At 34.2% G+C, this 8,697-nt stretch overlaps 1 long non-coding RNA gene across 2 annotated transcripts in view; it reads left to right on the forward strand.

The window, feature by feature from the left end:
- LOC140700029 (uncharacterized) overlaps positions 1-8,323 on the forward strand; it is a 35,384-nt gene extending 27,061 nt beyond the window's left edge. For both annotated transcript variants that reach the window (XR_012078238.1, XR_012078235.1), the window contains 2 exons: positions 3,800-3,848; positions 8,236-8,323. This is a non-coding gene — a long non-coding RNA (uncharacterized lncRNA). The remainder of the gene's footprint in view (positions 1-3,799; positions 3,849-8,235) is intronic.
- The last annotated feature ends 374 nt before the right edge of the window (positions 8,324-8,697 follow it).

Genomic DNA, 8,697 nt, shown 5'->3' on the forward strand with positions numbered 1-8,697 from the left:
AAGCTACTTCTCTTTTTAACTAGAGGATGAAGTATTCTGTGCATTCATATAATAAAGCCTATTACTGAGTCACATTGTCAAAGTTGCATACACTGAAATACTGTGATTTTATTATATTTTAATTTTAACCTCTCACTTGCTTCATTAATAGCTCTCAAGAACCATTGAAAATATGCAAAATGATAAGAGATAAATACACTTGGATTTTTTTTCTTTTCCTTTTTTGGAAGATTGGGATATTGGGTCATTAACTAATTGCATCACCTATGTGACACTAAAAACAAAGAGAAAGAATCAGGATACACAGTAAAGCATGGATGAACACTAATATATATACACAAGTACAAGACAATCATTCGTTAATACAAATCAACTACTGTTATTGCTTTATCAAGTATAAGCAAGTAAGAAAAAAATGTAAATTTCCACCCAATGTATTCAAAGTTGTTCAGAAACTTCCTGTATAATTTAAATTCTAGCAAAGGACTTTGGCATCTGTTTTGGAGGTCTGTTATTTCCAGTTACTTTAAGTGATTGTGAAACAAAATGTAAAAAATAGATTTTCAAAATACATGGCCTAGGATGATATTTACTTGGCCTTTAGCAGTGAGATATCAGCTTAATGAGGTAGGAGCAAATGTTTGGCATGTGTGGAATCAATCTGTTTTTCAAACATTGTTAGCCTTGTCCGTTTCAATAAATGCTCTGTGTGAACTGAAATACTTCACTTCCACTCCCGGTAACAATCAGATAGGTGGGTGATGTTTTCTCAACAGGGGCATTATTCAGTATGAATGAAAATCACTTGTTCCCAAATGACAGGATCAAGATGAAGATAGGACTACAGACAAAACTCTGACATCCCAGTATCTTGACCTTTGTTGTTTCTAGGCCCTCCTTGTCCTCCGCCAGGCTGAACAAGAAAACCACAGCATACTCATCTTGATAAACAGCCACTGACCACATATTGAGAACTTGTACATACTGTGTATCTATTACACTTCTGGCATAAAACAAAATGTCTGTATCAGTGTTATCAATTTTCTGCAAAATGATTGAAAAGAACAGGTCATAGTCAATCTACTTTAGCAGTCCAATTACAAGAACATAGTAACTCCAATGTTCTTACACTAGCTATGAATAATAATAGTATTAATTATAAAATAAGATATCTTCCTTTCTACTCATTTATATGAGTGTGTTTTTCCTAGATTTTATCTGTATATTTAATGTGCTAATATTTTTAGGATTTTTAAATTTATTTTTTATGTTAAGTTATAATAGAAGCTGATAGAATGCCTATAAATTCATGAAGATTCAAAATGAACTGCTACCACAGCTACATACAGACATATCTGCTCTCACAAGAGTATACTCTTGGCATATATTAAATTTATTATAAAGTTTTCAAACCATTTCCCCCCTGCACATAATAAATTTTAAAAAGCAATTTAGAAATTACTCATAGAAAAGTGAATTGCCTAGCAATCCCATGAGTTAAAATTATGTCCTTGAGAAATCATTTAAAATAAAACAGACTTCATTAAATGAGAAAAATAAATCCCTCTTTTAACATAGCACCCAAACTCTAACAATACAAAGTAACAAATTGCTCGAGGCCTCAAATCATAGGATTCTAACCAAGGTTAATTTCTTTAATATTTTGAACACTGAAAAATTGTAGTCTAGAAGAAAGAATATATCAAGTCACTAAGTTATCAAAATACCATGGGAAAATAACAGATCTAAGTTTTTACTATCCTTTCAATAAGCCCCCCTTGAGTTGGCAATAAATGCCTAAGTTGAGGAAGAATACCTGGTATATAGGTTTGAAAATCTTTGGGGGTATAATAATTAAATCCCTGCAGTCTTTTTCTTAAAGACAGAGAGTAGCCATTCATCCAAAGCTTTTAGGACTTTTTTTTTCTCATAGAGAAGAGATTCTCTTTATTGCTCTTTGAAGAGTGTATAATGGATGCTAAATAATTTATTTCCAAATGGAAATGCATCTTCAGAAAAATTCATATTAATCTAACTTTAATTTACTTCAAGTCAACAAATATTTATGACATACTTATAATATGCAAAATTCTATGCTATAAATTCCTAAGGGATATATAAAGATGAGTTAGACATATTCTTGTTTGGGGAAGTAAATACAGGAAGGAATGCCTAATTAACAAGGGAGTTAAACACATCTGAGCTGGATCTTGAGGACACAGGATGGTGTGAACAAGCAAAAATACGTGGGAGATATTCAGATAGAAAGCTGCACAAGAAACATAAAAAGACAGGAGGAGCTAAAAAAACTGATATAAAATTAAAACCTGTTAACTCATCTTTTCATAGGAGATGCATATTTCCTCAAGTATAGACACACTGTCCTCAGAGCAACCCAGTTATATACACAGGACAGGTGTCATGCATGTGTGTGTGTGTGTGTTACAGATAAGAAAATAATGGTTTTTCAGTTACACTATGCCAATTAATCACAAAATTAGAAAAGAATCCTGTCCTTTGGCTACTAGAGCAGTTCTCCTCCCACTACAGGATGCCACCTTTGCCACCTTTGCCACCTTTCACATCACTTTGGATTATATTGAAGGAGCACTACTCCCTAAACAGAATATAAACTAGGAAGCTGAACACTGCGGACATAGATGAAACACCATACCTCAAGTAATTTTCATGAAACTATCCAATTAACAAATAACTAGAACATTGCCCCCAGTTAGGTCTCAGCTACATGCAGTCATACTGAATAAATACAGGATGAAGAAGGCAAATAGAAGTCAAATTGCAAGGCCCCTGAGAAAACCTTCAACAAAGATGAGGAAGGATTCCGGAATGTGGGGGCCAAACTCGGTCATGGGACCTGAATGTGGTGAGGGAATTGTGATATGGATTTTTGAAGAAATAGTCTTTCAATTTATTCCTATGTCCTTGTGAGGAGACCCTCAGCTAAAAGAAATTAGAAGAAACTAAGAAAATTGCATAAAGTAAAAATTGAATTCCTTTTATAAATGGTTTCAGTAGTTTGATTCAGCAAGTAGCTTTACTCAAGAATATTTACTGATGTCATACTGGAAGCTAGGAATATAGCAAACAACTCAACCAGGATAGGTCTTAACAAAACTGTGTATCATAAAATGTTGAATTCTTGAAAGTAAAATCTAAATACTTCCTCATTATTAGTTTATATTTCATGATTTACTCCCCTTTTCTATGCATACTTTAATGCAGTTATCCATTCTATAAACAATCCCTTCTGAATACTTTTTCTTAAAAGACATGTGTGTTGTGTGTTTTAGGCTTCAGTAATTTAAAAATTCAGCAAATAGTCAAACTCCAGCCATTCCTTCATATTATTAAATGAGAAGATAAATTCAATAAAGAGAACCAGGGTTTTGGAGAGTCCATGTACTTTTTTGTCTATATAGATGTGATCTCATGGTCACCAATGCCAGCCTCAGGTCAGTGATTTGCTAGGACTCACAAAACTCAGAAAAAACATTATACCATGATTATGGTTTGTTACAGTGACAGGATATAGAATAAAATACCAAAGGGAAGAGGTGCATAGGGCAGAGTCTAGGAGATGTCAGGTGAAAGCTTCCTGGAGTCCTCTCCCAGGGCAGTTGTGCACACAGGGTTTATTCCTCCCAGCCCTGTGTGGCAACAACGCATAGAGCTTTGCCACTCAGTGAAGCTCACCTGAGCCCAGATGTCCAGGGTTTTTACTGAGGTCTGGTGACTTAGGCAAGGTTTCCTGCTAACCTCTGTTCTGCATCCCTTCCAGAGATCAAGCGGATAACACGGTCGAAGCTGCCATCATAATCACATTGCAGGCAAGAACTCTCCTCGTTGCCCAAGTCCCCCAGGTTAACAGATACTCTGAATAGATAGGGTACTCTAAAGACTTAGATGTTACCTCCCCGGAATCAGCCAAGAGACTCATCTTTAACGTGCAGTGTGCACACAACCTGGACTCGCTGAGTTAATCATTTTCTGCAATAGAATTCACTTTTTGTTAAAAACACAAAAACATTTCTCCTTTAGATATTGGAAACACTAAAAGTCAAGGAGAGATAAAAACATATACCGAAAACAAAAAAGAGATTGAGAGTAGCGAGCAGCAAACTTAATTTTTTTTAAAGAGTAGTCTGCACTGATGGCATTACTTCCTTATCTCTCATTCACTTCTCAGACCAGTCATCTGGCTTTTCTTTTCATCACACTGAAGAAACTCCCCTCTATAACACTGAAGGACACATAAAACACCTGATGTAATGAGCCCGAAGAATTCTGCAGACCTTTGCTTTAGACATCTGCAGCCCTGGACACTGCTGATCACAAAACGTGCCCTTTTTAATTCGTATTTTTGACTATTCCAAAAAGTATCTACAAGTTTACAGAATCCAAATTGCCTGCAAGTTTATAGAATGAGAACTATTACTCATCAGACTATTCTGACCTAAGAGATAATAATTAGTTTCTTGAATGTCCTTTCAGAAAATCTCTACACACACACACACACACACACACACCCTTGTCACCCTTATTTATACCAAGCAATATATAAAATATATGAAACAAGTCAATCCTTTTAATTAACATCTAATTGAGAAATTTCACATAAGAGATAATGACAAAATTTCTGGATTTTTACAACTGCAGAGAATAATGATATATGATTATGATATAATTTAGGATATAAGGTTATTTCTCAAGCTGCTAGGATAAAAAAATCTTACTGTATCTTAATCTTCAGTTGTATTTGATAAATTTGAGCATCTTTATATGTATGTATCAGCCATTCGTATTTCTTGCTTTTATATTTTCTTCCTGTATTAATATCATTACAACTTAATCTGTCATATTTCTTGCAAATAGTATATTTCCTTTCTGTGGTTTTTAACTTAACTCTATCTATGTTTGAATGTTTTCTCTGACAAAAAAATTCTATAGTGAAGTTTATCTGCCTTTTGCTTTATAGTTTCTGGGATCTGTGTCTAGTTTGGAAAGAATTTCCAAACAACAAGATTATAAATGTTATCTTCATCCATTTTTACTGCAGATTTTAGTCTGTACCACTTTGATGTTTTGAAATCTATTGACATTTACTGTGCAGCTTAATATTTAATCATTTATTGTAAATCTTGCATATGCACTTGAAAATATGATGTAGTGTCTGTTTTCAGGGGCCAGAGTTTAACATGTAACTAATAAATTATCTCCATCTTATCTGGGCCTTTTGTCTGTGTCTGTATTTTTTGTTGTTTATTTGCTCTGTGTATGTTAACATTTTAATTTCATTGTGAGTTTCTATTATTTTATCTAATATTATCTCTATAGATAGTATTTGATAGATTTTGATTTTGTTATTTACTACGTAAAATTTTGTTTTTCTTCTAAAAGTCATTTGTTTCATTACTGAATTCTGTTTTTCATTCTGTTTAAAAAGTTTGCTTTGTTTTCAAACTTCTCTTTTTTTATTTGCATTATCTGGTATCATTTTCCTTCAAGACTAGGTCTATCACTTATATTTATTAATAAGATGTTTGGAGTTAGCTCTATCTTATTATATTCTTTCTGCTTTAAATGTGTCTTTGCTTTTTATCTATTACTATAGCTTCCAATACTGTCATGAATGTGTGAATGAATGTACATGTGTTTGTGTGGGTTTTTTTCCTGCTGAAACTTTAAAATTTAGATGTTTTTATTTTTTAAATTATTATGACTAATGTTAACATCTACATCTTGTAAGTAATACTCTTAAGTCTATTATTAGATTTAGTTGTGAGATGTTGATTTTCTAATTCTGATCATTGATCACTAGCCATAAAAAAACAGTGAATTTATAAGCCATATTTATTACTTGGCCTTTCACTAACCTATTTTTGGTTTTTTTAATTGGAACATCATTATTTATAACTTCTTTGATTCTAAACCACAATTACCATAATTGTTTTGAAAATGACTTAGGGGTGGGGTTTACTGATTTCCCTCCTGTCTAAAGATAAATGTTCCTACTCAATAATCAGCTTGAAAAGTTAATTGACATTTTCCCTTTTTGAGTATTCTTTACACGTATCTTCACAATCCCCTCACTCTATGGGGACATCTAAGGTCAGGCTGATTCTCTCTGCACAAAAAGGAATCAACTTGAAAAGTCAAGGTAGTTCACACCCTGTATTTTCCAAACAAAATTTGGCCCTTATCAGTCTCCTAGGAGGTAATCTCAAAACCCTTGGAATATCCTGTCTGATAAGAGTACCTATTTACCTAGGGGCCCTGGACCATGCCACAGAGACTATATTAATAATATGATTGATGCTGGGGGCCTGAGGCTGTGAGATATCAGCTTGACTTCCAGACCAGTGGGAGTCTAAATGTGAGTCAACACACTAATGTGAATGACCCCCAGTAAAAGGCCTGGACACCAAAGCTTAGGTGAATGAGCTTTGGCATGAGATGGTTGGCAATATTCCATGTGTGGTGGTACACATGTTGCCACACATATGATGTATTACTGGGAGAAGCTAGTACTATCTGCAAAACTCCTACAGGAGAAGCAAACTGGAAGCTCTCCTGGTGTCTCCCTAGAAGCCTTTTCCTCTGCTGATTTTAGTCAGTACTCTTTCAAGGTAATAAACCATAACCATGGATGTCACAGCTTTTCTTAGTTCTTTGCATCCTTCCAGTGAGAGAATGAATCTGTTTGTGGTCCTGGGACACCACCCGACCTTGTCCAAACAGTACCCCTCTTTATAGTTACTTTGACCTTCTTGGCTTTTGGGACATGGAGATCAGGCTGGGTGGTTTCCCATATCAGGGAATTGTTAATTTCATTCTTCTGCTTCCAAATGTCGTTCTGTTTCAACTATTCTTTCTTCTTGAAGGATGTTAATCATGATTGTGTTAGCTTTGAGATTTCTGTCATACATATTTATTTTCTCAAGTCATTTGTGACTGCTGATTTCCATTTAATTCCTCTGTGTTTTCAGACCCATCTTCCATGTTCTTGACTGTTTAAAGCTGTGCCTTTTTCCTTTCTTGCTTCTGCTAAGTGAACATCATTTTTATAATTATTTCATTTACTCTTTCCTTATTTTCTGAACTCTTCTCCTAGCATTTTTGTATTTACTTTTGTATTTCTTTTTTGAATTTCTGTTTCAGACCAATCATATTTTAATTTCATTGATTTCCTATTACATTCATCCACAAATTTGTGAGATAGCTTTTCTGATATGTAATTTTTGGGGTGTGTATCTTTTACCCCCTACCTCCTTTCTCTTTTAATGTTCCTTTTCTCTCTTTTCTTTCAATATCTTTTCACAAATTCCATGCTGGTTCCTTTGTAAATTATTTTTTTCACCTTTGAAATGCAGGGTTACTTTTTTTGGCTTGGTTGTTTGTTGAAAGATGGTTCGAGTGAGGCTAAAGACTTGGGTCAATAGGCCACATGAACTTTGGCCCATTTTCTCTGAAATCTTTCTTATGAATACTCTCCTTGGGATAATTCTCTGCTTTGGTATAGAAGGAAATAAGTAGAGTGAGCCCTAAAGCCTTGTGTGTTCCTGCTCCCTGCAGTGATCTAACATTTACTTCTGCTGATCTGACCAAGACTATCCTTAGCAGTGATTTCCACATGCTTTTCCTTTCTGACTTGCCCTATTGAACATTGGCTACATCTTACAAAGGAGCTGATCTATGTGTTTCTTTTTCAGCCTCCTCTCCCATCTACACTGCCTTTTAAATTGTCTGAAACTAATTGCTTAAATCAGTTGAAATTTAAAAATGGACTGAAGGGATTGTGATTTGCTTGTTTTTAAATTTAGCTTAGGACTTATTTTTCAACATATCTCTTGTTTTCTTTCTGTCCACCATACCATAGAATCAAATACTATTCTCGGATATTCTCTAAGCTCTCTTATGTACCAGATAAGCAATGAATTTTGGTTTTGTTTCTCAATGTGTATGTTGCTAATTGACCAAAGCCCATTTAGTAATGCACATCCCCTGCTTTCTTTTTGGTAGTTTCCAAAGCTGTTTGATATAAATGAGAGTTAACTACCCCACAAAGTTACTACCATGTTAAAATAAAAGCAAATCTCAGAACAAACACTGTCCTACAGATAAAAGACAACAAACATTCATTAGATTGTAAACAGAAAATATCTCATAAAATGTGTTCTAGGAGTTTGACAAAACCCCAGTTCTCTCTCTTTTTAGGTACTCTGAACCACAACTTCAAATGGAAAGTCCATACAAAGCAGAGGAGAATATTCTAGAGGCAAGATTCTGTTATCCTTAAGATTATCATCAGGGAAGTAGTAATTTTTCAAAATCAATTTCTGGATACAAGTCTGTTCAGTGATCAAGTTTCTGGCTTGCCTAGACTCTTAATACCATTAGTGAGTAATAACAGTTTTAGTTTTCCCAAATGTACTGAATTTAAAATTGAGAACCCATTTCTACTATTCATCATGTTATTTGACAAACCAATGCTTTCACTAATAAAAACCCATTTTTATTTCAAAATTGTTGATGAGCAAACATTCAACTATTTAACTAGTTATGGAAAATGGAAACAGTTTAGTACTATCTTTGGATTATCACCTTTCTGATATAATAACAGCTAATCAGCCCTTTGGAAGTTTTTCTGATTAAAGCAATTGATTGCCCCTAGATTTG

This window comes from Vicugna pacos, chromosome 2 (genome assembly GCF_048564905.1).
Source record: "Vicugna pacos chromosome 2, VicPac4, whole genome shotgun sequence".
In the NCBI taxonomy this organism is placed as follows: Eukaryota; Metazoa; Chordata; class Mammalia; order Artiodactyla; family Camelidae; genus Vicugna; species Vicugna pacos.